At 37.6% G+C, this 22,873-nt stretch overlaps 1 long non-coding RNA gene across 1 annotated transcript in view; it reads left to right on the forward strand.

The window, feature by feature from the left end:
* LOC309802514 overlaps positions 1-20,990 on the forward strand; it is a 351,629-nt gene extending 330,639 nt beyond the window's left edge. Inside the window, exon 3 of the long non-coding RNA XR_014293814.1 lies at positions 20,909-20,990. This is a non-coding gene — a long non-coding RNA (uncharacterized lncRNA). The remainder of the gene's footprint in view (positions 1-20,908) is intronic.
* Positions 20,991-22,873: the final 1,883 nt, after the last annotated feature.

Raw genomic sequence — 22,873 nt, forward strand, 5'->3', positions numbered from 1 at the left:
TTTTGGAGTACTTTGAGGAGAATAGATAGTAGTTCTTTATAAGTTTGGTAGAATTTGTCTGTGAAGCCATCAGTCATGGACTTTTGTTTGCTGGGAGATTTTTAAATTACAAATTCCATTTCACTACTTGTGATCAGTCTGTTCAAACTGTCTGTTTCTTCCTGATTTGATTGGCAGATTGTATGTTTCTAGAAATTGTCCATCTCTTCTACATTGTCCAACTTGTTGGCATGTAACTGTATCATTCTCTTATGATTTTTTTGTGTCTCTGTGGTATTGATTGTTACTTCTTTGCTTTCATTTCTTATTTTGTTATTTGGTCCTCTCTCTTCCTGTTGAGCCTGGGTAAGAACTTATCAATTTTGTTTATCTTTTCAAAAAACAAGCATTTGGATTCATTGATTTTACTATTACTTTTCTGATGTTTATTTCTTTCCTCTCTGATCTTTATTATTTCCTTCCTTCTGCTTACTTTGGGCTTTTTATTGTTGTTGTTGTTATTCTTTTTCTAATTCCTTTAGATGGTTGTTTAGGTTAGGTTGTTTGATATTTTTCTTGTTTCTTGAGATAGGCCTGTATCACTGTATATTTCCCTCTTAGAACTGCTTTTGCTATATCCCATAGATTTTGGAATGTTGTGTTTCCATTTTCATTTGTTTCAAGGTATCTTCTGATTTCTGCTTTGATTTCTTCATTGACCCATTGGTTTTTTAGTAGCATATTGTTTAGTCTCCATGTTTTGCCCTTATCTCATTTGTCTTTCTATAATTGATTTCTAGTTACATACTGTTCTGGTTGGAAAAAATGATTGATATAATTTCTAATCTCTTAAATTGTTGAGACTTGCTTTGTGGCCCCACATGTGATCTATGCTAAGAACTTTACATGTGCACTTGAAAAGAATGTATGTTCTGCTCTTTTTGAATTTTTGTTCTATAGATATCTATGAAGTCTAACTGGTGTATTGTTTCATTTAAGACCACTGTTTCCTTATTAATTTTCTGTCTGAATGATCTTCCTATTGATGTAAGAGGGGTGGTATTGATGTATTAATGTATTGGGTACATATATGTTTTGAGTGTAATATCCTCTTTCTATACTGATCCCTTCTTTGTCTTTGTTGTACGTTATAGCCTTTGTTTTAATGTCTGTTTTGTCTGATATGAGTATTGCTACTCCTGTTTTCCTGTTGTTTCCATTTGCATGAAATACCCTTTTCCATCCCTTTGCTTTCAGTCTGTGTGTGTCTTTAGCTCCGAAGTGAGCCTCTTGTAGGCAGCATACAGATGGATCTTGTTTTTTAATCCATATTTCCCTGAAATAACTTTTCTAAATCAATCCCAAGCCAGTCTCCTTTGTCCTTTTTTTTTTTTAACCAATTATCTCCTTAAAGCTCCTCCTCTCTGATCTGCAGTGCCCCCTTTATTCCACATGTTTTCCTTTTTTCTCAGTCTTTGGAACAATGGGCACTGTCATGGGTGCTTTGGCCAAGAATGCTATTATGGCCACATGTCTGGACTCCTTCTGGGCACTGTGTAATATCCTATATGTGCCTTAAGGTTTTTCTAACATTAGTGAATGAGGTTATTGAAATAAAAATTTTATATCAAATGTTATGGTGGATATGTATTTTCTCAATTAAACGATGTTAATCATATAGGTACTATCATGGAAAAAAGGGGCCAGCCAAATCTTTTGACAAATAGAAGAGATCTTTACATTGAAAGATTGGGGCCACTGCTTTAAAAATCACCAAAAGCACCTTTTACCCAGTGTAGAATGAATCATTCTCTTCTGCACCAGCGTAGAAACAGCTTCACACTAGAATTCAGATTTATCATTAATTATAGCACTGAAGGATGTGTGGATAAAGGAATGAACTTCAAAACTCTGTGATTTCTCATGAGAGAGAATCACATGTGTTAGGTCCCAGGGATTACCAAAGGAATGTATGCTGACAACTCATGATTTTGAACATTTTTTAATTGATTGATGAAAGAGACAATAGTATTACTACCTATTGGACCACTTTTTATTTAGCTTTGGGAATTTGGGGCTAGCTACTTAATCTCTTTCAGCCTCAGTTTCCTAACCTGTCATCTGAGCTAGTCTTATTGAGTGTGAAGAGGCCTAAGTGAGATTACGTATGTTAAAGTCCCATCCAAGGGCTCTATACACAATAGGTATAATAAATGTAACTCCCCTGTCCCTTTGTTTCCTGTATTAATTGCAATCATTAGTTGGTGACTGCACCACTGAAGTAATTACAGGAGAAATGCTAACTCCTCCATTCCAAAAGTTGAGAGTTATCACTTGGCCTATTTGAGTTCTTGGACAGGCAGTTTACCTGAAAGGAGTGTGTTTTCTTACTGGGTCTTACGAGAATGTCCAGAAACAAATTAAAGTCCGTGTTGGCTCATTAACAAGAAAGATCTGACTTTATCTAAACATGTCCTTAACAGTTCTAGTAATTGAATATGGATCACTTTTTTTGTTTGGTGAATAAACATACATATTTGAAACTACACAAGCATCTCAGTTTCAGACAAAATAATTGCCTAAATGTGAGGCCAATGGGAAGATGGGTGGGGTGGAAGCATTTTCTAATTTGAATTCATCAAACTCCAGGACAGGTTATATACTTATGGCCTTCTTTTCAGTGAAACAAAACTGGTCTGTTTATTTGGTTTATTTAAGTAATTAGTTGTAAAATTAGGTTGGGATTTTTTAAGCCTATGGTAGTTATTCTTTATGGGTCTGGGCCATGAAAATAAATATTTCTTTAAGTTTTTTATTGGAGAATTGCTTTCTTCAGGTGAGCTCTGGCAAACACCATTAAAATGTATAAATCTAGAATGCTAGGAAGTATAGAAATGGGGAGGAAATTACCTCAGTTTGGCAGGAGGCACAATGTTACGTTCTTTAATAAAATGCATCCTCTGTCCTGACTAGCCCGATGCAGCCCAGTTGAGCGTTTCATTGTGTTCTGTCACTTAGCCCCGCCAGCCAGAGAAGGCAGCTGACACAGCGTACCTGAGGTTACAAAGAGCCAATGTGTCCCCACTCCGGTTTTCACATTCCTCAGAGGGTTTGAGGGGAGAGCTGCTTTGTTATTTTTCTCAAGTCCTGTCACAAATGGTCTTTGACAGGCTCCCAGAAGGTCTGAGCAAGAACTGCTGGAGCTGGTTGGCGCCAGAAGTGCCACATGCCCATGAGGGTGTGGGCAGGGTGGCAGAAAATGATTCTGTCTGAAGGCACCCAGTGACTGTGGCAAAGAAAATCACTGGCTCTGGCAAAGAAAATCACTTTTCAGGGGACAAGCAAATGTCCAGGACTGGAATGGAAGGGAAGTGCTGACAGAGAGGAGGACAAGGCTTGGAAGAGTACAATGTCAGGTCACAGAAGCCTCTTGACACCTCAGCTTCTAGCCAAGGGCTGCAGTGGTTTCCACAACATTCCAGCCAATCAAGGGGCCAATTTTTGTAACGAGAGAACATTTTGCTAAGTGTGCTTCCATGCATTTCCTCTAAAATTCCAAAAGAGCTTTTTATCTAATAGGTACAATGATAAGTAAAGTCACCCCTATTTCAGTATCACACTTGGTACATACAGCAGATCTTTCTTATCATTGACTCCAGTGATGATAATCATGCCCCTGTGCATTTATGCATATTATGACTAGTGCAATTCATGTAATTTTTGATTAAGAATTGAGTTGTTAAATAAAGTTTCTTAAACACATTCCATAATTATTAGATTGTGTTTTTCACGCTTTCTTTTTTAATATATAAGTAACCTACATATTTCTTGAACTCCCTGTTTCAATCCTAGAAGATAATTAAGAGAAACCAAATCTATACCAGCCTCTGATAAAGTGATTCAGGCAGCATATACTCACTGGATCTCTTCATTTCAGCCTCCATACTTTGGCAGTCTGTTCTCATCTCAGTGTCACTGGCACATGGCAAGAACATTTGAAGGTCACATGCACCCATCTAGGCTCCAGGACACTTCAGAGAAACACAGGCAGTTCTTTTCCTACCAGTGAATATATGTTACTTCTATGAGTCTCTTCACAGAGATAACAATCTCAAGAAAGTAAAGTATGTACTTGTTTATTATTATTGAGGTCTATACAAAGAAGGAGTTGTCATGAGAAAGTCTGTAATGAGAGTCCCTGCAAATTTGACAAAAGGAAATGATATTTGACAGTGAAGGTGATTAATGGAGCAGTGAAACAGAGACCAGTAAAATCCATTTCTTCTCTTTTCTCAGGAGAATTAGTAATGAGGCCAGTGACTTTCTCCAGTTCCTCAGTGAAATTTTACCCAACCATTGACTTCTCTCTTAGTCAAAACAAAATAGAACACAGCTATTCAAATTCTTGTTACAAATGCTCCATTAGGCCTTATGAGGGATCCAGAGAAGGATAATACACCACCCACCATGTAACAGCAGAGTCATGAGAGCAGAACTAATGTATGAACAAACTGACCTCCTTTCACTCATTTTGAAAATCTGCTTTATAACACTTAGTGAAATTTGATACAAGGTGAAGCCTGCATCAGCCTGCAGGATGATATCCCTGCATCCATCTGAATCCATATGAATGTATTATGGAAGAGTTGGTAGTTGGAATGGGCCTTAAAATGTGGGTGGCATTTGAGAGTTAGAGCTGATTAAGAGGGAATCATAGAAATGAGAACAGTGTAAACAAAGAAGCTATGGTGGATAAAGCAGAAGTTTAGAATTGAGTTCTGCCTTCAAATCCTGGTTCTGTCACTTAGCATCTGTGCAAACTCTAGCAAGTCATCTGGCCACTTTGAGCCCTAGCCTGCAAAGAGGATAATAATGGGGTTGTTTATCTGAGGAAGTGAGATAACTTGTATGATGCTCATACTTGGATGTGACATATACCACACCTAGCCCCTCCTCGTAGCACTCATGTCAAGTATACCTCCTTCCCACCTCTGTGACCCCATCTCCTACACTAAGCTCCTCTCCCTGTGATTCAGCCTCCCTCTTTCCCCTGTCCCTCAAGTCACCTTCTCATCCCACCTTGGGACGTTTGCTTTCTTTTCTGGCTGGGATACTCTTCCCCACATCTTCTGGTTTCTTGCTTCCTTATTTCAAATAAGCTTCTGTTTAAACTTGATCTCTTCAGAGGGGCCTTGACTGATGCTTTGTTGAAAACACCCCACAGCCATCACCCCTACCACCGCTCTTTATCCCCTCTCCCACTTAAATAGTATTTACAGCACTTATGACTATCTGAAATTTCATCCTGTGTTTGTTTTCTCATTGTCTGTCTTCTCTCCATAGAATACAGGTATTTGTCACTCTTGTTCAGCACTGTATCCCCAAACCCCTAGAATAGTGTCTGATCTTGGGTACTGGGTAAGTATTTACTTAATGTTATTATTAACGAATGAATAAAATGGTGTAATTGTAAAAGAATTTTGAAAGCAATACAATATAAAATTTACTAAGCATTTGCTAAGTACTAAGTGGAGAGAGATTCTAAACCAGTGTGAAAAATAGTTTGCCCTAGATGGGTAAAGAAAACAAAAGCGTAAGAAATCATCCTATGCTGTTTCTGTCTTGTTTGCTGATTGGAAGTTAATTAGTGGAACATTCTAGACTGTAACTACAGGAGGAGTGCAGAGAAGGCATAAAACAGGTAGAGGAGACTGGGAAAGCTTCAGCAAGGAAAGGATGGGAAGGCACTGGATGAGGGTCCCCAGGCTGGCGATCAAGCTGTCTAGAGCACCTCTAGAGGTCCTCATGCCAGATCTCATTGAAGCCCCACGGGCCACATCTCTGCTGACTGCCTGGTGATGGCACATCCGTGGGTGAGAGGATGGGATGTGAGCCTTTCATGCGTTCTGTTTTCCTCATGTCTCCAGCTGGGGTCTTTGTGGGGGTGGGGGAGAGAGAGAGAGAGAGAGAGAGAGAGAGAGAGAGAGAGAGAGAGGGAGAGAGAGAGTGAGAGTGTGTGTGTGTGTGTGTGTGTGTGTGTGTGTGTGTTTCTTTTCCTTGGCTCCCAAGTCACATCAGTCCACTCCTGGTACTTGGCAACCCAGCACGCTTCCTCCCACTAACGACAAGCCAGTCTGCAAAACAGAACAACATCTTTGAGATGGGGTGTTTATCTGGGCAGCACACAGCCTCTGCAGCCCACAGGGGCCCCTCCTTCAAAGGCATTACTGAATGGGGCTCACCTGATGAAAGCCCGAACTGTGTATGCTCGACTTGATTTACGGGTAACGGCCAGCTCATTAGGCACACTGGCCTAAGGAAGCCAGTCGGCTGTGGGAACAAATGTTTGTGTAGCTCTGTGGTGCCCACAGGGCCGTTTGCAGCTTGGGGGCTGGAGCACAAAGCAGGCAGTGATAAGGGGCTCTGGAATCCATTCCTGGCTCAGAGAGCGCTAACTGCCCAGGAGATTGATATCTAGGGTGCAAAGGCTAAAAAAATTAGATTAATTTAGCTCAGCTGTACTCGCTGAAGGATTGGGTTGCAGCTGGTGCTGAAACGTTAGCGATCAGACCTCAGAACTCAAGGGGAAAGTCTCAAGTTGGAAGGAAGGGAATAAGATGGATTGCCTCTCAGCACGCCTGCTCCCCAGGAAAAGGATAGCCTACAAAGGCAGCCCGGCATTACAGATAATCCCATGGAACACCAGTGAGAAAGTAAGTTGTGTGTTCCTTGGGATGTGGCGTTGGAGATTGGGAGCACTGTCTTCTAACCCTGGGAGAGTCACAGGGAAAAACTCCTTTAAAAATAGTCTCAATATGATCTCTTCCTCCAGAAAATAAAACTGAACAATAACAAATATTTTGAGGTAAACTGAAAAAACAAGTAGAATCTCTGAGCTCTAGTATTTTGTTATAAAATATTATTTCCAATATCCCTGATTTTTTTTTTTTTTTTTTTTTTTTTTTTGCCGTATGTGGGCCTCCCACTGCTGTGGCCTCTCCCGCTGCAGAGCAACAGGCTCCGGACGCGCAGGCCCAGCGTCCATGGCTCACGGGCCCAGCCTCTCCGCGGCATGTGGGATCCTCCCAGAGCAGGGCACGAACCCGTATCCCCCGCATCGACAGGCGGACTCTTAACCACTGCGCCACCAGGGAAGCCCTCCCTGATTTTATAATGATTGTTTCTGTGGCCCTGACTCTTTGTCTTCCAAGTTTTTCTCCTTAGAAATTATCTTCACCTCTAAGGTTGCCTACAAAGGTTCTTCACCCTTGCAGTTGGTTCCTAGGTGGAAAGTCTAATAGACTTCAAATTCCACATTAAGTACAAGAAATAAAACATTTTTTTCCCACCATAAACCCATTGCTCTGGGCTACTTTTTAAGGAAACAACTCTTGAGTATACTCTTTAGTAAATTATCAACTCTTTTCACCTCTTTTGGTAAGGTTCTTTTTAAAAGTTACCATTTATTGAATACCTGCTATGTGCCAGGCACTATGCAAATGCTTTATGTGAGAATGATTATCCCAATTAATACATGTTAAGAGTAAAAAATTATGCCACTTCCTTTCTCCAAAGGGTCCAGGTTTAGATGATAAATTTTGTGCTCGCCCTATATATAATTAATTCAGAGATTTGAGTATGTCTGTGTCATTAACTCAGTGTTCAACCAGTGTTGAAAGACTGACCCCTGTTAAGGTCCAGCCTATGACATTGACCATGGAAGGAGCAAAATTTCGATGAATGCAGGCCCTCTCCTCACAATGTTTTCCATTCAGATCGTGAATGCTGTTTTGGGAATAGATTGAGGCTGACACAAAAGAGATCATGAGTTTTAAAAACAGAGAATGGTAAAATGTGTACCTCAAAAAAAGGCAGGGTCTTTTGGGGAATGCCCTGTTGTGTAGTTGAATAAAGACTTACCTGGAAACTGGAAGACTAGATCCCAGTCCTAGCTCATTCATGGACTAGTCCTATGATCCAAGGCAAATCACTTCTTCCTTAATGTTCCCTGTTTGTAAAACATAGACATCAAATGAGATTACATACAGAAAATTTCACTGAAAATTATGAAGCCTTAAACCCATGAAGAAATTATTTTCCCTAGTTCTACATCTCAGAAAGATTGTGACATTTTCAAAATCACACATCTACTGAGTAGAGAAGGAGAGAACCAGCACTCATGTCTCCCAAGCACCAACTCAGTGTCTCCTCTGTCACATACTCCACATCGCTGCATAACTGGTAACAGTCCAGATCCTTAATGGAACTCAAAGTGAAATCAAGGAAGAGCCACAAACCACTGTTTAAACAGAGCTAAAAAATCAAACATTTACAGACGGCAAAATTAACATTCTTGGCTCAAGTTCAGTGGCAAGCAAAAGGGTGCACAACCAGAACTGCTTTGACATAGAAGTTCATGGGATGATGGTCCAGGGATAATAGGAGGTACATTATCTCTCAGAGAACAGGAATCTCATTTAAGTGGCCCTAATTTCAACCAGCACAGAAATATAAGAAGGAAGACTTCTGCCCAAAGGCCACCAGTGAGAGCAAAAAAGAAGCCTTTATTAACCTTTAAGCAAGCTGCACCAGTAGAGTTGTAGTGCAGAAACCAGAATTTAGAACAGGAATTGTAAACCCAAATGCCTGCAAGAATGGGAAATTGCATAAGTGAACTAAATAGGCTGGGGGTAAGAGACATCAAAAAGTGTTGAACTGTGGTGAATTAGAAAGAAAATGCATGTCAGTACTCAGCTTTCACTAATTGCAGTCATGTCAGAATGGATGACCAGTGTGTTTGATCTTACAATTTTTCAAGAAAATACAGAAATTGGGGTTTTTATGTGAATCCCCCAATTTTTTTAATGCTTACAATAAATTAAAACCCTTGTCAGGCCAAACAAAACATGGTCTCTGAGCATCATTTTGTGACCATTGCTCTTGAAGAAGGAAAGGAAATAGAAGAGCATTAGAATTAAAAGAGCAAGAAATACAGCATGGATCACCAAGGTTTGGAGTTGGGTGGGGAAAGAATGAGGATGGAAAGTTCCAGGAGGAGTAACGTAGCCATACCCATGTTGATTTCCCACAGGCATCCATGTCCAACTGTGACAATGAAGAAGCTACCTTAATTTCAACTTTAATGACTCACTTTTGCAATTAAGAAATCTGGCCGGTGAGCCAAGCCAGTCAGAAAAGCCAAGAGTTGGCATTGGGTATGGCAGTAGGATAAAAAATATTGTTTTCTACTTCTCAGCATGGCCATGCATGTTTCTGTTTAAGTAAATCTCACTGAATGAATGGAGGAAAATGGAGCCCACCAAAGACTGACTAACCTGTCACTGACCAAACTTCAATATGCTATTATTACTTGGTTAAATCACTTAAGAAACAAAACCAATATTCATTGCTCTAATTTTATGACCAATATGTTATGCTTTCATTGTTTGCAGCTGAGCCAAGTAGTATACTATAATTACGTTTTCTTTTTGCTAATTTTTCTCCTCTGAAGTAATTAGCTGCCTCGATTTTAGTAGTTTTGTTTTTATGGCCCTATTTCTAATTTATTCCCAAACTTCTGTTAGAACTTTAAAATTCTTCTTATATGGCATAGTGACTCTGGGTCTGCTGGGCAGCTGTTATCCTAGGAGTTCACTGGGGGGAATCAACCTGGGTTTGGCTATGCTACTCCTCCTAGAACTTTCCATCCCCATTCCTTCCCCACCCAACTCCAAACCTTGGAGATTGGGAGTTCCTTTTGCTTTTTGCCTACATTGGACCTCTTAGGTTGCATGTCTATCTTTTTTACCTTAACTCTTATAATAGTGGAGTAGAACTTCTTCCTGAGAAAAGGTATAGATAGGGTGGTCAGTATTTTAGATTTTTTATATTGGAAATGTATTCATTTTCTTATATTTGACTAACAGTTTGTCTAGGTATAGAAATCATTTCCCTTCAGATTTTGAAGGTATTACTTTAGTTTCTTTTAGCTCCTGGTGCTGCTTTGAGAATTCTGTGCCATTCTGATACTGACCTATTTATTTGATGTGCTTTATTTCTCTGGGTACAAATATATATTATTTTTATTCCAGTGTTCTAAAATTTCTAACTTCTAATTCATAAAGTCTGACCCACATCATAAAGTTTGGTTCAGTTTTGAAGATTGGAAAAAATAGCAAGTCAGATTTGTCACTTATTTCACTATGGATTACAAAAAAAAAAAAAAAAAGAGGGTTGGTTACAAAACAGAATCTCATGTTAGCATAACTGTGTCATCAGTCTGGTGGGTCTTTTTTTTTTTCTAATTTATTATTCTGACCACTTACTGGGCCCTTTTAATCTATGGACTTTTCTCCTTCAGTTCTAGGAAATTCTATTTTATTATTCATTTGATAATTCCTCACCTCTGTTTTCTCTTTATGAAACTCCTTTTAGTCAGATGGCACATCACATTCTTATAATGCTATAATTTTTAAATTAATTCCCTCTGATTTTCTACTCTTTTCAAAAAATTCTAGTTTCTGGATTTCCTTAATTCATCTTCTAAATCTTCGATTGAATTATTCATTTCTACTATTAATTCTTCATTTCTAATAGTTCATTATTCTCTGAATTAAATATATTATGTATTATATATATTATACATACACACATACCCATATTTAAGATATGTATATAAGGTATGATATACATTATATAGTAATATTGATTATATAATACAGATTATCAATTATATTAAATATATAAGAAAGATTAATATCTAATATAATTACATTATATATTATATTGATATTATTATAAAATAACATGTAAATATATTGTATAATATATAATTTAGAAGGATAGATAGATGATAACTACAGAGATTGATTATGCCAAATATTAATGTGTATACCTGCAGCTCAGTGCTTATCTGTGGACCCTCCTTCTCCATCAGAGAGTATCATCTTTTGGTCCAGTTATTCCATTTCATGTATTTTCAGCAAGGAGCCATTTTTGGTGGGTCCAGTCAGAAGAGAGAAAGGATAGGCTTATTCACTGAATTTGCTTTTCCTTACATCTGGGGTATTAGAATTCTATTGGTTTTTTTCACTCACCAGCACTGCTTCTAGGAATAAGGGCAGAGCTTCACTCTGCTCTAAGGCTCTGCCCCTCATGAGAATTTTCTGTTTCTTTCCTTAACCACCAGTGTTTTCATTATGAAAGTAGATTACATGAAAACTGCAAATTTTGGACACTTTGTTTTGCTTTGTTTGTTTTGATTTGGTTTTAGGGTATTCAGGTTAGAAGTTTCCATCAGAAAACTTGAATCCACTGCCTTAATACAGCTTCAAGGTGCAAGTGCAACTAATCATCTTCTAATTTACCATTTTTGCAAGATTTAAAAAGATGTTAAAATAGTTATGAATAAAGAATAGTTGATAATTTTATTTGAGTTGTTCCTTTCATTTTATCACTTTAAGCATAGGAAAAGCTTATGCATTAGACTTTATGGAGTAGATCTAAAATCTGTACTTCAATATTAATAATTAGTGTGAGGTAATGTAGCAAACATTTTTAATGGATTGAATCTATGCATATATATTATGTATAAAATGTACACAAAAATAAGTGAAATCTTCAATCTGTCTTAATTGTTTTTAATAAAAAAGACATAAAATCTTTAAAGGCTAGACACATGTTTTCTTCCTAAACTGGACAATATCATTCCTGTCTAGTGGTTCATAAACATACTGTGGAGCTGTATTTTGGATTAAACTGCCCAATAACTAAACAAAAAGTGTTTGGTCAGAAATTGTAATTCCACATAAAGAAGAATAAGAAAGTTTTAAATTGCTTGTAACAGGCAGACTAAATGGAATCTTTAAAAAATGCTGCATCTTTAGAAGTGACCAGAATTTCTCTCTGAATAACTTCATTGACTTCTGGTGTTTACATTGGCTTTTAAATGCTGGCGTCCATTCTTTCAAAATGATGAGGACAAATAGGATGAGAAATATTATAGTCAGAAGGTAATTTTATTAATTAGGGTTCTTGCTTATCTTCTGTATCAAGAAGTCTTTTGTCCTAAGATGGTGTTTTCAAAATTATAAAACAAATAAGAACTTTAAAAATACCTTTTAGTTTTTCAGAAGGTTTCATAGAACATAGAGTCACAGGGTTGGAATCATAGCTAAATTACCAATCCAATGCTTAAATTCCTTAGTGCCAACTAATTTGAGATAATTTTCCAAATTCTTGGTAAAATTTATGTTTTCCAGAAAACACATACTTGTAGGCATTCACAGAAAATATGTGTAAATATATATTACCTTGAGTACATATCCTTCTAGAATGATTTTGTTTTTCTGTGTTTTATGATTCATAGTGGTGGCTTGATTTAAATATATGAATGTCAGGGCTGCCCCTTCTCTGACTTTGGGGCTCCAGCCTGCATTACATCTCTATCGAGAGTCTGCTGTGTTTCTCGCTGATAGTGGTACACAAAGAAACAAAAATAAAAGATCGCTTTGTAAACATCCAGGTGAACTTCTTCAAATCACTTCTAACTGGCTTTCCAGAAGAAATCATATTGAATTAATTTAGATTTATAGCTGCTACTTTAAAATATTTCTCTGGTAGTAGGTGAGCAACACTTTCTAAAACCAACAGGTAGAAACAAAAAGAATTGTTTTTTGAGAGAAGAGAAAAAAGTCCACTGAGCAAGTACTGCTTTATCCCTAAGAGAATGGACTCACTACTCTGATGGCCTCACAATTAAGCATCTTCAAAGGAATAAGAAGTCTGAGGAAATTTACTATATATGTGGTACATTTTAATATGCATTGGTGCATTGTGGCTTTAATCTGCTGGGGAGTATTTTCTTTGTGCAGAGTGTATGGTACTCTCCTACACAACAAGGAGAACAATTCGGAAAGTTTTTCAGAATCAGTGTTAAGTGTGATTTTTATTATAATCCATGCTGAGGTAGATATAATTTCTGTAAGACTATGTTTTCTAAGTTAAAACACATATAAAAGGAACACAAATATTTGATTCAAATTATTATACATAAATTCCCTTTGCTGATAATATTCAGAAATGCATCTAATAAATAAAGTGAAATCAAATGTATTTTACAGTATTGTGCAATTACGGTGCTGTCAGGTAAAAATAAAAATAGCTTGCGATTTGACTTAAAGGAATAGTTTTTTTAATCTGTAAATGTTACCAAATTTATTTTGCTTCATTTTTTATTGAAATATAGTTCACTTACAATATTATGTTAGTTTCAGGTATATACCAGAATGATTTGACATTTACATACATTATGAAATGATCACCACGATCAGCCAAGTAACCATCTGTCCCCATACAAAGTTATTACAATATTATTGACCATATTTCTTATGTTTTATATTATATTGCTGTGACTTATTCATTATATAACTGGAGGTTTTTACCTCATAATCACCTTCACCTATTTCCCCCACCATCTACCTGCCTCTCTTCTGGTAACCACCCATTTGTTCTCTGTATCTATGAGTCTGTTTTCATTTTGTTTTGTTTGTTTGTTTGTTTGTTTTGGATTCCACATATAAGTGAGATCATATGGTATTTGTCTTTCTCTAACTTAATACATTTAGCATAATGCCCTCTAGATCCATCTATGTTGTCACAAATGGCAAGATTTCCTTTTTAATGGTTGAGTAATATTCCATTGTGTTATATGTGTGTGTGTGTGTTTATACATACACATACCACACCTTCTTTATCCATTCATCTATCGATGGACATTTAGGTTTTTTCCATATCTTGGTTGTTGTAAATAATGCTGCAATGAACATTGGAGTGCATATAATTTTCTGAATTAGTGTTTTGTTTTCTTTGAGTAAATACTCAGAAGTGAATGTGCTGAATCATATGGCAGTTCTATTTTTAACTTTTTGAGGAACCTCCATACTGTTTTCCATAGTGGCTGCCCCAATTTACAATCCCACCAACAGTGTACAGGGGTTCCCTTTTCTCCACATCCTCGCCAACACTTATGATTTTGTTGTCTTTTTGATGATAGTCATTTTGACAAGTGTGAGGTGGTATCTCATTGTGGTTTTGATTTGCATCACCCTGATGATTAGTGATGTTGAGTGTCTTTTCATGAGTCTGTTGGTCATCTGTATGTCTTATTTGGAAAAGTAACTATTCAGCCCCTCTGCCCATTTTTTAATTGGGTTGTTTATTTTTTTAAGTTGAGTTATATGAGTTCTTTGTATATTTTGGATATTAAACTCTTATTAAACATATCATTTGCAGATATCTTCTCCCATTCAGTTGGCACTCTTTTTGTTTTGTTGGTGGTTTCCTTTGCTGTGCAAAAGCTTTTTAGTTTGATGTAGTCCCATTTGTTTATTTTTGCTTTTGTCTCCCTTGCTTGAGGAGACATATCCAAAAAAATATTGCTAAGACTGATGTCAAACAGTGAGCTGCCTATATTTTCTTCTAGGAGTTTTATGGATTCAGCACTTACATTTAAGTCTTTACTCCAGTTTGAATTTATTTTTGTATATGGTATGAGAAGGTAGTCCAGTTTGATTCTTTTGCATATTACTGTCCAGTTTTCCCAATAACACTTTTTCCCTGCATAGTCTTGCCTCCTTTATCATAGATTAATTGACCATATAAAGCATGGGATTATTTCTGGGATCTCTATTTGCTTCCATTGATCTGTATGTCTGTTTTTGTGCCAGTACCATACTGTTTTGATTATTGAAGCTTTGTAGTATAGTTTGAAATCAGGGAGTTTGATACCTCCAGCTTTGTTTTCTTCCTCATGATTGTTCTGGCTATTCAGGGTCTTTGTGTTTTCATATAAATTTTAGAATTATTTGTTCTAGTTCTGTGAGAAAGAAATGCTATTGGTATTTTGACAGGGATTTCATTGAATCTGTAGATTGCCTTGAGGGAGTATGGTCATTTTAACAATATTAATTCTTCCAATCCATAAACACAGTACATCTTTCCATTTGTTTTTGTTGTCTTGAATTTCTTTCATCAATGCTTAAAGTTTGCCAAGGATCAGTCTTTTACCTCCTTGGTTAGATTTATTCCTAGGTGTTTTATTCATTTTGATGCAAATGTAAGTGAGATTTTTTTCTTAACTTCTCTTTCTGATAGTTTGTTGCTACTGTATAGAAATGCAACAGACTTTTGTACAACAATTTTACATCCTGCAACTTTACTGAATTCACTGATGAGCTCTCATAGTTTTTTGGTGGCATCTTTAGGATTTTCTCTATGTAGCACCATGCCATCTATAAACAATGACTATTTTACTTCTTTCTAATTTGTATTCCTTTTACTTCTTTTTCTGTCTGATTGCTGTGGCTAGAACTTCCAATACTATGTTGAATATAAGTTGTGAGAGTGGGCATCCTTGTCTTGTTCTGATCTTAGAGGAAATGCTTTCAGCTTTTCACTGTTGAGTATGATCTTGGCTGTGGGTTTGTCATATATGACCTTTATTATGTTGAAGTATGCTCCCTTTATACACTGAAGTATGCTCCCTCTATATCCACTTTGTTGAGAATTTTTATCATAAATTGATATTGAATTTTGGCAAAAGCTTTTTCTGTATCTATTGAGATGATCATATGATTATCTTTATTCAATTTGTTATTGTGATATACCATATGGATTGATTTGCAGCTATTGAACCATACTTATATCCCTGGAATAAATCCCACTTGATCATGGTGCATGATGCTTTTAACATATTGTTCAATTTAGTTTGCTAATACTTTGTTGAGCATTTTTGCATCTATGTTCATCAGTGATATTAATCTATAATTTTCTGTTTTTGTGCTGTCTTTGTCTGGTTTTGGAATCAGAATGATGCTAGCCTCAGAGGATGAGTTCAAAAGTGTTCCTTCCTCTTCACTTTTTTGCAATCATTTGAGAAGGATAGATATTAACTATATTTTAAATGTGGTAGAATTCTCCTGTGAAGCCATATGGTCCTGGACTTTTGTTTTTTGGGAGTTTTCTTTTTTTTTTTTAATAATGGATTTAATTTCATTACTGGTAACCAGCGTGTTCATATTTTCTGTTTCTTCCTGATTCAATATTGGGAGAGTATATGTTTCTTGGGATTTACCCATTTCTTCTAGGTTGTCCATGTTATTGGTGTATAATTGTTCATAGTAATATTTTATGATCCTTTGTATTTCTGTGGTGTCAGTTGTAACTTCTCTTTCATTTCAGATTTTAATAATTTGGGGGCTCTCTCTTTCTTCTTTATGAGTCTGGCTAAAGGTTATCAAATTCTGTTTATCTTTTCAAAGAACCAGTTCTTAGTTTCATTGATCTTTTCTATTGTTTTTTAGTCTCTACTTCACTTATTTATGCTTTGATCTTTATTAATGTTTTTCCTTCTACTAACTTTCAGTTTTGTTCTTTTTCTAGTTCCTTTAGATGTAAGATTAGTTTGTTTATTTGAGATTTTTCTTGTTTCCTGAGGTAGGCTTGTATCACTCTAAACTTCCCTCTTAGAGCTGCTTTTGCTGTGTACCATGGATTATGGAAAGTTGTGTTTCCATTCATTTGATTCCAAGTATATTTTTAGTTTCCTCTTTGACTTCTTTGGTGACTTGGTTAATAACATATGGTTTAGCCTCCACGTTTGTGTTTTTTGCATCTTTTTTGTAGTTGATTTCTAGTCTCATAGCATGGTGGTCAGAAAAGATGCTTGATTTGATTTTAATCTTCTTAAATTTACTGAGACTTGTTTTGTGGCCCAGCATGTGATCTATCCTGGAGAATGTCCCATGTGCCCTTAAAATTTGTGTTCTGCTGCTTTTGGATTGAATGTTCTATAGATATATATTAAGTCTATCTGGTCTAATATATCATTTAAGGCCAGTGTTTCCTCTTTGATTTTCTGTCTGGAAGATCTGTCCATTGATGTACGGGAAGTCTTAAAAGTCCCCTACTATTATTGTGTTACTTTCAATTTCTTCCTTTATGTCTATTAATATTTGCTTTATGTATTTAGGGGCTCCTATGTTGGGTGCATATCATATATATTTAAAATTGTTATATATTCTTGTTGGATTGGTCTCTTTATAATTATGTAATGTTCTTCTTTGTCTTGTTACAGTTTTGTTTTAAAGTCTATTTTGTCTGATATATTTATCACTATCTCAGCTTTCTTTTTGTTTCCATTTGTATGGAATACGTTTTTCCACCCCCTCACTTTCAGTCTGTGTGTCTCCTTAGGTCTGAAATAAGTCTCTTGTAGGCAGCATATATATGGGTTTTTTAATTTTTTATCCAGTCAGCCATCCTATGTCTTTTGATAGGAGCATTTAATCCTTTTACATTTAAAGTAATAATTGATAGGTATGTACTTACTGCCATTTTGTTAATTGTTTTCTTGATGTTTTTGTAGGTTTTTTTTTGTTCTTTTCTTCTTTTGCTCTCTTTTCCTGTGATTTGATGACTATTTTTAGTGTTATTCTTGGATTCTTTTTCATTTTTGTGTGGGTATCTTTTATAGGTTTTGAGTTTATAGTTATTAGGAAGTTCACATATAACAACATATATATGTATATGTATTTGTATATGTATATGATTATTTTAAATTGATGATCTCTTAAGCACAAATACATCCTAACAACCCTGCATCTTTACTCTCCCCACTCCCTGATGCTTAATGTTTTTACATCATATTTTACATCTTTTTGCTTTTTGTATCCCTTAACTACTTATCATGGATATGAATTATTTTATTACTTTTGTCTTTTGATCTTCCTACCAGCTTTATAAGTGATTGATACTTTACTGTATGTTTGTCTTTACCAATGAGATTTTTTCCTTTCATAATTTTCTGTATTTGTAGTTGTGGTCTTTAATTTTCCACTTAGAGAAGTCCCTTTAACATTTCTTGAATGCTGGTTTAGTGGTGCTGATGTCTTTTAGATTTTGCTTGTCTGTAAAACTCTTTATCTCTCCTTCAAACCTGGATGATATGTTTGCTTTGTAGAGTATTCTTGGTTATATGATTTTTTTCTTACATCACTTTGAATATATTGTGCCACTCCCTTCTGACCTGCTAGTTTCACCTGAAAGTCAATTGAGAATCTTATGGAAATTCTCTTGTATGTAACTAGTTGCTTTCCTCTTGCTGCTTTTTAGTATTCTCTCTTTATCTTTCATTTTTACTATTTTAATTATAATGTATCTTGTGGACATCTTTGAGTTCATCTCATTTGGGACTCTGTGCTTCCTGGACCTGGATGTCTGTTTCCTTTCCCAGGTTAGGGAAGTTTTCAGCTATTATTTCTTAAAATAAATTATCTGCTTTTTTTTCCCTCTCTCATCACTTTCTGGGACCCCTATAATGTGAATATTAGCACACTTGATGTTGATCCAGAGGTCTCTTAAACTATTTTCATTTTTTTGATTATTTTTTTCTGTTCAGCTTGGGTAATTTTCACTACTCTGTCTTCCAGATCACTGATCCATTCCTCTGTATCATCTAGTCTACTGTTGATTCTTTCTAGTGTATTTTTTGGTTTCTCACTATCTGATAAAATTCTCAGTGTTCATTCTCCCAAGTTTGTGGAGCATCTTTATGATTATTACCTTAAACTCTTTTTTTTAATTAATTAATTTATTTTTGGCTGCATTGGGTCTTTGTTGCTGCACATGGGCTTTCTCTACTTGCCGTGAGCAGGGGCTACTTTTTGTTGCAGTGCGCTGGCTTCTCATTGCGGTGGCCTCTCTTGTTGTGGAGCACGGGCTCTAGGTGCGTGGGCCTCAGTAGCCATGGCATGTGGGCTCAGTAGTTGTGGCTCGAGGGCTCCAGAGTGCAGGCTCAGTCATTGTGTGCACGGCTTTGTTGCTCTATGGCACATGGGTTCGTCCCAGACCAGGGCTCAAACCTGTGTCACCTGCACTGGCAGGCGGATTCTTAACCACTGTACCACCAGGGAAGCCCTACCTTAAACTCTTTATCAAGTAGATTGCTTATCTCTACTTTGTTTAGTTCTTTTTCTGAGGTTTTGTCTTGTTCCATCATTTGGAACATATTCCTCTGTCTCTTGGTTTTGCCTAACTCTCTGTGATTTTTTTCTATGTATTAGGTAGGTTGGTTATGTTTCCCAAGCTTGAGGAAGTGGCCTTGTGTAGGAGATGTCTTATATGACCCAACAACATGCTCCCCTCTAGTCACCAGACCTATATGCTTTAGGTGTGCCTCCTATGTGGGATGCATGGGCCTTTCTAGGGTGGTGGGCCAACTACTGCAGGTACACTGGTTGACAGGGCTGGCCTCTGGCCCATTTGGCTGCCAAGCCCTGCCTTGTGCAATGGCTGCTGGTCCACTGGTGGGTGAGGCCAGGTCTGGCTTGGCTGGCTGTGCAGCCTGGGAGGTCCCGGAACTGGTGCTGGCCCACTGGTAGGTGAGGCTGGGTCCCAGGGCAGCTGGCTGCCTGGCCCAGGGGGTCCCAGGACTGGTGCTGGCCCACTGTTGGGTGGGCATGCCTCCAGTGCTAATAAGCTAGAGAGAGAGGGCTCTAAAATGGTGCTTGCCAGCACCAGTGTCCTTTGGTAGAACAACTCCCTAAACTGGCTGCCAACAGTACCTGTGTCCACAGGGGGCATCCCAGTTGCCTCCTGCCTCTATGGGAGGTTCTCCAATATCAGCCAATGGGTCTGATCCAGGCTCCTTTGAAAGTACTGCCTCTGCACTGGGATTTGGAGCATGTGAGATTTTGTTCCTGTCCTTTAAGAGTGGAGTCTCGGGCCTCCCTGGTGGCGCAGTGGTTGAGAGTCCGCCTGCCGATGCAGGGGATACGGGTTCGTGCCCCGGTCCGGGAGGATCCCATATGCCGCGGAGCGACTGGGCCCGTGAGCCATGGCCGCTGAGCCTGCGCATCCGGAGCCTGTGCTCCGCAACGGGAGAGGCCACAACAGTGAGAGGCCCGCATACTGCAAAAAAAAAAAAAAAAAAAAAAAAAAAAAAAGAGTGGAGTCTCTGTTTCCTACAGCCCTCCAGCTCTCCTGTACACAAGCCCCACTGGCCTTCAAAATCAGACATCTGGAAGTTCCATGCAGAGCTCCTGAGCTGGGGAGCCTGATGTGGACCTCAGACTCCTAGCACTATGGGGAGAACCTCTGCAACTGTGATTATCCTCCCATTTGTGGGTCACCTACTGAGGGGTATGGGCCCTGACTATACTGTGTCTCTGCCCCTCCTATCCACCTCGTTGTGGTTCCTTCATTTATCTTTAGTTGCGGAAAATCTTTTCTGCTAGTGTTCAGGTCATTCTCCTATAGTTGCTCTATTAATAGTTGTGATTTTGCTGTGCCTGTTGGAGGAGATAAGCTCAGGGGCTTCCTGCTCCACTACCTTGGCCACACCTCAGGACAGCTTTAAGGTAATTCATTAAAAGTGTATTGTTATACACTTCTCTTTCTCTATCTCTTTGTTTAACTCCTTCTATGAAATTTAAGTTGTTTTACTAAGTTATAGGTAGATCTTTCCTTTTCAATTGACCATTGCTATTATTGTTTCTTCACAGATATAGTATTTCATTGGGAGATGGGAACAAGTATAACAATCATGTGACTAGTTAGTTCTTTTTTGAAGAGGGTATGAATACCTAGAGTTAAATTTGATTTGGTTAATAATACTTCTCTCTCTGATGAATAGATATTTTTATCATTCTTAATTTTTTTATCTATTAGTTAGGTCTTTTCAGTGATAACTTGTATACCCTTGTGACTTGTAATGTTTTACCTTCACCTAGGTAATATGTAAGACTTATAAAATTGTTGGTATTTTTCTGATCTACTGATACAAGTGCTGCAAATGCAGTTCCTCTGATGTCAAACTGTCAAGGAAGCACCTGTACACCTCTGATTCATGAATTTGTGCTTTGTGTCACAGGATGCCAAAAGCTCACCAGACCAAAATAATATTGAAGACATCCAAAGAGAACATCTCTGAATGGGCAGCAAGATTCCTCAGACAGGTACACTGTCCTGTTTCTCTTGTTTCACTCCTGCACCTCATCATGAGGTATGCATGGACTGTTTAGGTGGTTGAAGAGGATTATGAATGGCAGTGGGAGGAGGCATTAACTTCTGTTGACATGAATACTGACTCGTAGGCATCATGACTTCATTACTACCTCTGTCTTCCTGGCATAGCCCTGTAAATAGCCAGTGAGCCATGGTGACTCCCATCATTCCTAGGAAGGTTGGTAATGTGTTAGGAGCAAGCTTAGTGTCCAGTTGACCCATACAGGGAAGTATACAAGTCTGGGTAGGGCTGGGTTCAAAGGAGAGTGCCATAACCTGAGAGTCAATATTAGGCTTGAGGACAGAGCATTGCTGGGCCAGAAACTCATGCTTAAAGATCAGGAAAGGGATTCAGGAGTCAGGGAACCCAGCAGCATCCAGGTAGATTGCCAAGAAAATGGAATCTGACAGCATAGAAGAGTGCAAAATTCCTACAGAAGGTACCTTCTTTTTCACTCTCGTGATAATTTCCATTCCCACATTCATGAGATGAAAGTTGTTAAGATGCTTGAACAAGGATTGTGAAATGACAATGAGAGGATGTTTCCTTTTTTGTTTTTAATATTACAAAAAATATTTCTTTTTAATATCAATATTAAAAATGTGCTCTCGAACAAGATTTAAAACATATATAATCCTTCCTTATGTACTGGGCATAGTAAAAGGGCCCTGGAGTAACTCTGGCCTAAATGAATGAATATTAAGTTGCAGATGCTTTGTATTGTATACCCAGAGCCAAGTGAATGACAAAATGATACTGTGATTGTAACCCTAGAGGTTGATTCCACACTCTGGTTTTTTTTCCCAAAGTGTTGTAGTAACTTGGGTCGCATGATAAGAATTTGATTTCTGGTCTTCCCACCCAACAATCTTGCTGTATAACAAATCAAAACTTAATCTCAAGCTGATGCCCTTGCCCTGCCACCCTCTGAGTTTACTTAGTAACTAGAATGCGTTTGTTCTGATCTAGCCACAGCAAACACCGTAGGCAAATATCACGCTGTCATTATGCCCCTACTCGTTGCCTTGGTGGTTCATCTCTCCTCTTCTGACACCTACTTCAGGCACCATTGTGCTGTCCCTGGCCCACACAGGTCTTCCTACCACCAGGTCACACTCAAGGCAACAGCTTTTAACTTTGACTTTTAAGACTTCCTTCTCCCATCAGATTTTATTTGTCTAGTTTTTACTCCCTTTGGGGTATTCTTCAAAGAAAAGTAATGGAGAAGAGTGAAGCTCCATGAATGAACTAAATATATGACTTTGGACTCATTTATTATATAACTTTCTAAACTGCTAAGCAAAAAGGCTATATTTAAGTCCAATACAAACACCTTGTCCTAACATGCTCCAGCCCCCATTACAGGAGGAGATGATTGTTATGCTGTGTTTAAAGGCTGAAAGTAAAGGAAGGAAACCTTAAGCCACGTAAATTGAAGATAAATATTATTTTTCTCTAAGGCTCACCAGTGTAAAAAAATCTCCTTTCAAGGAACAGACTTCGTTATTAGTTCTCAATGTGCCAAAAAGTCAGCAATGGTAGCCCCTACTTTACACCTACCCTAAAAGAAATAAGTGGATGCTTTTTCTCATATTGTAAACTCAGCATTATTTAGAATCTCTTCTAAACTTCCAGCATTGTATGGTTCAAAAATATTTGTTTCCAGCTCAAAAACAAGTAGCTTTGGTTTTGAAAATATTTTTGGCAGTTTTGTTTAAATAAAAGTTTTAGAAATATTAATTCAATAATCCAAATCCTTTATGGTGTTTTCCTAAAAATACATCTCAATGCCTAAAAGGTATCTTAAAATGACTGGAATGGTGACTGTGG

Source organism: Mesoplodon mirus, assembly GCF_964341445.2.
Source record: "Mesoplodon mirus genome assembly, chromosome: 4".
Taxonomy (NCBI): domain Eukaryota; kingdom Metazoa; phylum Chordata; class Mammalia; order Artiodactyla; family Ziphiidae; genus Mesoplodon; species Mesoplodon mirus.